We start from the raw sequence: 7,547 nt of genomic DNA on the forward strand, positions 1-7,547 counted from the left end.
CACTAATTGAATATCAAATGATTTTAAAAAAAATGATTCTTTTTTCAATTTCAAAATCGATCTAAAGATTCCATCTTTGAACTCGGCAGAATAATTGTATTTTTTTTATCCAACACATGGAAAATACACTTTTTTTTTTCTTTTTTTTCCACATTTATATATTTATCTATGATCTGTTACTGTTATTGATAAATGATCAAATGATAAACATGTGCACTAGAGCTAACAAAATTTATAACTAAGTAGAGGGTTTTCTTATTTATATCTGAAATAAAATTGCATCATTTATAATGTTAAAAGTAAAATTGTCATTAGATGCTAATTGTAGAGATATTTTTATACTTTATGTCCATGGATTAGCTCAGGTCTAATCGAGGTTCACATTACTTTGTCTAAACCCAATTCAGCTCGTATTATATTACAGCGGGCTCAGATCGGACTGGGCTAAGGTAAGAAAATTGATTACCAAGCCCAACCGATCCTGCCCAACTAATATATATTTTATATTAAAAAAATTATAAATAACATTAAATTATAAATATGAATAATAAAAATATACTAACAAATTAAATTGTAGTGAATTAATTCAAAGATAATTTTATGTAATAAAAAAATATTAATAAAATAATAAAAATAAAATAGAGGTAATAATATAGATGGTGCTATTTTTCAGGATCAAGGCTGTCACGGGATTGGAGCTGTGTTGCGAAGTGATACGGGAGATTTTCTCGGTTGTATCAGTTCTTGCAGGGAGGGAGTTTTTTCTACTGATGCGGTCGAGGCGTTAGCGCTTAGACGGGCTATTGATTGGATTTTTTCGCTTGGGCTGGTGGATGTTCAGATTGAAACTGACGCCAAGCTAGTTGCGGATGGTTTTAACTCTTCTCTTGTGGATTACTCTGAGCTTGGGATGATTATTAATGAATGTAAAGAGAGGTTGAGAGTTAGACAGGATATTAGAGTGTCGTTTATTTCTCGGAATGCGAATATGGTTGCCCATGTAATTGCAAGGCAATCTATTTCCAATGCTTCTGAGTTTGTTAGTTTTCAAGTGCCTAGTTGGTTAATGAGTGCTGTTTGTAAAGACAATTCATTCATTGATTAAGTGGGCTGTTATATACCGCAATATTTTTTCCACCTACCGCACTTTTTTGACAATTTTGCCCTCCTTATAATTTAAACTCAAAAATTCAAAAATCTCAAATCCTCTCTAGCTTTTTGGTTTTTCAAAAAACCCGGCCTAAAACAACATGTCGTCAAAGCCAGGAGCGGATAAAGGCTTCATGAAATCTCCGTTAAGTTTTTTTTTTTTAAATTACTCAGAAATCACGGGTTCCGCCTCCGAATCGGAAGCGGAACCCATATGAATATAAGGTAAACGGAATCGCCGTGCCGTTTCCACCACGGGTGGAACGGACGAACTGCCCCTTCCACCCGTGGTGGAAACGGCACAGCCGTTCGTTCCACCGTACGGTGGAACGATAACGGTGCACGCTGCCCGTTTAGGCCAAAAAAAATCGAAATTCAAAAAACAAAATTTAAATTTAAATTTATATCGTAGGATTACCTCGTGTTCGAAATCATGGTCTTCGGGAATGCTCGGGTCCATTTTCGTCCAATTTGGGTTTTTAGGCTTAGGAGAGAAAGAGAGGAAAAAAAGTTTTGGTTTTTGATAAAAAAATTATGACAAGGGTATAAATGTCAAAAGAGTGCGGTGGATGGAAAAAATAGTGCGGTATATAGGAATACCCTTGATTAATTGATATCTTTTCATTAAAAAAAACATATATAACATAAGGACGGGCAGAGTGAGGTTGAGCTCGGGCTTTTGTGTTATCCAAAGTCCAATTCATTCTATGTACGGGCTTGAATAGATTCAGGCTGGGCTTAATCAAAGTTGGTCCTTATCCTAATTTAGTTATGTTTAATGATTCTATTTAATTCTACTTCAGTGAAGATATATTATTCTCTATTTAATTCTAGTTATGTTTGGGGAAAAAATGAAATGACGTCACTTTTTGATTAAATTAATAGATTTTGTTTTATATAATATATTTTAAATATTTTCTTTGATAAAATTATATTTTAAATATTAGGTGTATCATATAAGGTACCAAAATTATATAAAAATAGGATAAGTGTAAAATTTAACTTTAACAAGTGTAGATTGAATTTTTAATATAAGAAATTGTGTAAATTTAACTCTAACATTTCTAAATAACATCAATACCAAAATTTTAAAATTTTTAATTTACCTGTTAATTAGCTGTCACATCGGTCCTTCTAAATATTATTTATATATAGATATTTTTTTAATTCAAATGCTTAAACGACTATATCCACCGCATATAAATTAATCATAATTTTTTTTGTCAAAATATCTAAAATGTTACATTATTACTAATATGCTTACAAATAAACAACAAAAAATGTAAAATTTCTTACAGTTACAAGTCCAAATTTGAAATAAGAACGTATTCCACGCCTTCTTCTTTGCAACTCCATGTTGTTTCTCACTCTGCTTTAGTTTATCGACAAATTTGTTTAGTTAAACAAAAAATTTCAAATTTTTAGTAACTTAAGACAAAAATTGATATTGCTTAAAAACATTAAAATTAAATTTATAATATTTTATATGTTAGGACTAAATCTACGCTCTACAGGTCAAATTTTGCCCTTATCCCGTATAAAATTAAAATCTTTGGTTTAATTTTCCAAGTACGTAAAGCGAGAAGACATTAATTCGTAGAAATCCATAATAAATTAGGTAAAGTCCAAAACAAATCACTTTTTTTTTATTAAATTGGTACCTAAAAAATAATAATTTGTCCAAATAAAGACTATGATTTTCATTTACGATCAGAAGATGGCTGCACTACAAACAAAAACCTTGAAAATTTCAAATACTTGATAATATTATAAGCAACTTTAATTTTTCAACGTTTTAAATTTGTGGTCATTTTAATGTTGGCCCTGTTTGGTAAATAGTTGTTAGCTGTTAGCTGATTACATTAACTGTTAGCTGATTACCTTTTTGGTTTGCTGATTTGACTAGTTGACTGTGTAAACCTGTTTGGTAAAATTTAGCTAATTGCTAATAGCTGTTTGTGTAAAATGCCATATAAAGACATTGCAGACTCTTTATGGAATTAAAGGGTAATAATTAGGGGTAAAAATGTTATTCAAAAGAGTTAGAGCAATAAGCTAATTGAAAAACCTCATTAAATGAGCTTTTTCAACATTAGTTTTTTGGACCCAATAAACTCTTTCAAACATCTCTTTATCAAACACCGCAATTAAAGGTTTGACTAGTCAAAATCTCTAAAGTAGCTCAAACTTTTAATTTTACCCCTAAAAAGCTTTATACCAAATAGGGTCATGGTGATAAGAGAGAAAATGAATGTTTAAAGAGAGAAATCTACGGCTTTCATCTATCCTAAAATGAATATTGGGTCTATCTATCCTTTCTTTTCCTCCGGCTTTCATCTCTTCTATGATCTTGAAGGATGTGGTGGAGTCAGTTTTCCTAGGCTGATCCCGGGTTGAGCGTTTTTTGTTTTGTTTGTTTTTCTTTTCTATCCTACCAAAAAAAAAGAGAGAAATCAACGAAAATGAATGTTTTGAAAAATAAAAAATTTAATTACATAGGCCTTGTTTGATAAACCACTTAATTGCTTAAATTAAAATGTTAAGCACTTATTTAATTTCAGTGCATTTGATAACGGTTGTTTTTTCACCACTTAAATTAGTTAATTAAGTTAAAAATCACTTATTTTGATAAGTCAAAATATTTAACTTATCATTTTAAGTTAAACATTATCAACTAATATTTTTTTAAAAATTAAATCATTCAATATTTTCAGCACTTATAATATTCAGCACTTAAAATTCAGTACTTATTTTTTCAGCACTTAATTTTCAGTTTTATCAAACAGCACCATAGTAAATATGGTAAAAAACAACTTTTATTATTGAATGTTTTTAGTTTGAAGTCACTAACAATCATGTTTATAGTATCAAACTAAATAATTTTGTTTTTAGCAAAACAAAAATTACAGTCTTCATTTGGATAATTTTTTTTTCAGATAGTACTTTGATGAAAAGTGAAACTAGGTGGGTTTTTTTTTTTAACTTTACCCTAATAAAATTTATGATTTAAAAAAAATGTAACTTACGAAGTAAGTAACCGAAAGAATAATTAAAGATTTATGCAATCGATCCAATATAATATTAAGGGGACTATATGTTAATTTGTATAACTAAAAATGAATGTAGTGTCAATTTGCTCTAGCAAACAAATAAAGGATAAAAGAGTAATTTTGTTGAACCGAAGATGCATTAGTTTCAGCGCATTCACGAGTAAATTATATTTATGGTACTTAATTTTTGGGTAAATTTTAAATAAAACCTCTGTGGTTTCACTAATTTTCAGATAAAGGATTATGGTTTACTTTTTGTTAAAACAATGATTGATGTTTTCAACTTCAGCAAAATAAGGACTTTTTCGAATGATACTATTAAAATCACCCTTGGCGACTTCAAAAATGACATATTTTAAGAAATACTAATATTCTAAACAACTTTAATTCTTCAACTTTTTTTTATTTTAAGGTTATTTAGATGATGTTTGGTAAAGAGAGAGAAAGTTAATGTTTAGAGAGAGAAAGTTCTAAAAAAGATAGAAAATGTAGTTCCATAAAAAAAATATGACATTGAACAATTTTAATTCTTGAAAATTTTCATTTTAAGGACGTTAAAGATGGTTTTAATAGCATTAATCCAACTGCGAAAGCTCAATCATCGTTTTGACAAAAAGTAAATCACAGTCGTTTATCTAAAAATTAGTGAAACCACTTGAATTTTATTTGAAATTTACCCTTAATTTTATTCTATTCATACGTTGGTATCTAAATTTCATTTTCTTAAAAAAATATATATAAAGTAATAATGATTGGATAATTGAGTACATTTAACCGGTTAACGTGAGTTTGTTTAAATTTCTTTTAATTAAAAATTGGAACCTACAATATATTCAACCAGTGGCGAATACAAGATTGTTCGGTTGGGGGAGCCGATTTTGCACGTGGTGTATCAGAAAAGTTAGAAATTTGGATTTAAGAAATGCCTAAAAGGCTACAAAATTCAGAAATTTGAATTCAATGAGGGTTTAATAGGTTAAAAAAATTAGAATTTTGGATTTAGAAAGAGCTTAGCAGACAAAAAAAAAAAAATTAGAATTTTAGATTTAGAAATGACCTAACATGACCTGAGCTAATTTTGGAGTGTTAATTAAGCACCTGACCATTATTTCTTAGAAATAGGATGGCCGGGATCACCACCTCAAATTTCGTGAAGACATAAAAGCCAAAACTATTCGTGATGATGGTGGTTCCGGCGGCCGGAGGGACCCAGACCCCTGTTTCCACCCCTAACTCAACTAACAAAAAAAATACAATACTACCCCTATCTTTTTTTCCCTCCCATATTCTAATTCTCTTTATGTGAGACGGACACTCACCGGCAGCACCAACTGTTTCGGCGTCCGGCGAGATGACAATGCAAGCCCACCACCGATTGAAGATGGGTTTAAATTAGCAATAGAGAGAGAAAAAAAAGTAGTGAAAAACTCACAATGGAATGAAAAAAAAAAAAAAAATTTAAAAACAATGAATATATTATATTTTGTTGTTTATCAAAACATTATTTTTTAGTTTTTTTTGAATGAATGAATTGAATTAATACTAAGAATTAACTACCAAAAGGTTTACAATCGATCTTGGGGGTAAGTTGGTTACTGTTTTTACCAGACTTGACAATTCTAGTCTAGCAATTTCATGTGCAAGCTGGTTAGCCTTTCTACGCACAAAATGGAAAGAGTTCTGTGGGATTGAACTAACTAACTCGCGACAGTCAGATAGAACCAGACCAAGATGAGAGTTGTCTTCGTCGGTATCTCGAAGTAACGCCTGAATGATTATTTGCGCATCCTCTTCCACACATACTTCCACACCACCTCTGCTTTTGATCCAACTAAGTGCTTCTCTACACGAGATAGCTTTCGCAACAGTTGGCGGAAAGAGACCCAATATTCGTCTGTATCTGGAAGCTATAAATCTCCCTTCACTGTCTCGGATGCACGCTCCGAATCTAATATAACCTGCGTTGCTAACAGCAGCATCAAAATTTATCTGAACTCCAGAAACCGGGCTGATCCATTCCTCCACCACAGATCGAATTTCCGGATCGCCTCTACTACCACCTGCATTGTTTGCTGATCTCCACGACTGCCAAATTTCAGCAACTCGATTTATAATTTGATCCGGCGGAGTACGTTTGCTGTCCCATAGCCATCTATTGCGACAAGACTAGATATACCACAAAATTGTTGCCCAACGGCCTGTAATCTCCTGGTTACTATTGATTAGTGCCTCGCTCCACGAATTTTTCGAGTTGAGCTGCTGCAAATTTCTAAGATTAAGCATTATAGAAGATTGACATACTCGAGCTAGAGACGGACATTGGAATAGGATGTGGATTAAAGATTCCGCATGATTCTGACAAAAAGGGCAATTAATATCGATATCAACTCGACGATTGTATAAGGTTACCTTGGTTGGAATAATATTCCATGTAGCACGCCACAGGAAGTTTTTCACCTTAGGGGGACAGTCCAATTGCCAGAGCTTACTCCAAGGGGCATTACACACCGAGTCCGGTGGTTTGGGAAATGCCTCAGATAGAGCGTAGTAAGCCGTTTTAACACTATAGATTCCTTTTTTATCCCCCATCCAACATAAACGGTCCTCTTCTCCACAAGATGAAATAGGTATCTGAAGTATAGCTTGCTTGTCTTCAAATGTAAAGAGATTCGTGAGTAACTTAAAATCCCATTCGTCGTCTTTGATAATTCTGTTAACTGTCCAATTCTGATCCGAACCTGACTGAACCCTGACCGGCACCCCTGAATATAAACCGATCCATCTGTCTTCCCAGATACGAGTACGCTGTCCATTTCCTATTCTTGATATCACTCCCTCACGAAGTAGCTGTTGTGTCTGGAAAATACTAGCCCAGATGAGGCTCGGGTTTGCGCTTAGACTCGCATCACAGAAATTGGTCCTTGGGAAGTATCGCGCCTTAAACATGCGACTGACCAATGAAAGGGGCTGATTCATGAACTTCCATGCTTGCTTCCCCAAAAAGGCTAAGTTAAATTCGTGGAATCGCCTAAAATTAAGCCCCCCCAATCTTTCCTTGAACACATAGTCTCCCAGGCTTTCCATTTAATCCCTCTTCCCTACCAGTATGCATTAAGGATGGTTTCCAGCTTGTTACAGATGGACTTAGGTAATAGAAATACCTGAAAAACATATGATGGGAGGGATTGAGCAACAGCTTTTATCAGAACTTCCTTGCCGCTTTGTGTTAACTGTCTGCCCTGCCAACTTCGAACTCTTCTTATTCGATCTACAATATACCAAAAGGCCGCTGTTTTATTGCATCCAACCGCGGATGGGAGGCCAAGGTATCTGTCCTGAAGATCGGCG

Source organism: Euphorbia lathyris, chromosome 4, assembly GCF_963576675.1.
Source record: "Euphorbia lathyris chromosome 4, ddEupLath1.1, whole genome shotgun sequence".
Taxonomy (NCBI): domain Eukaryota; kingdom Viridiplantae; phylum Streptophyta; class Magnoliopsida; order Malpighiales; family Euphorbiaceae; genus Euphorbia; species Euphorbia lathyris.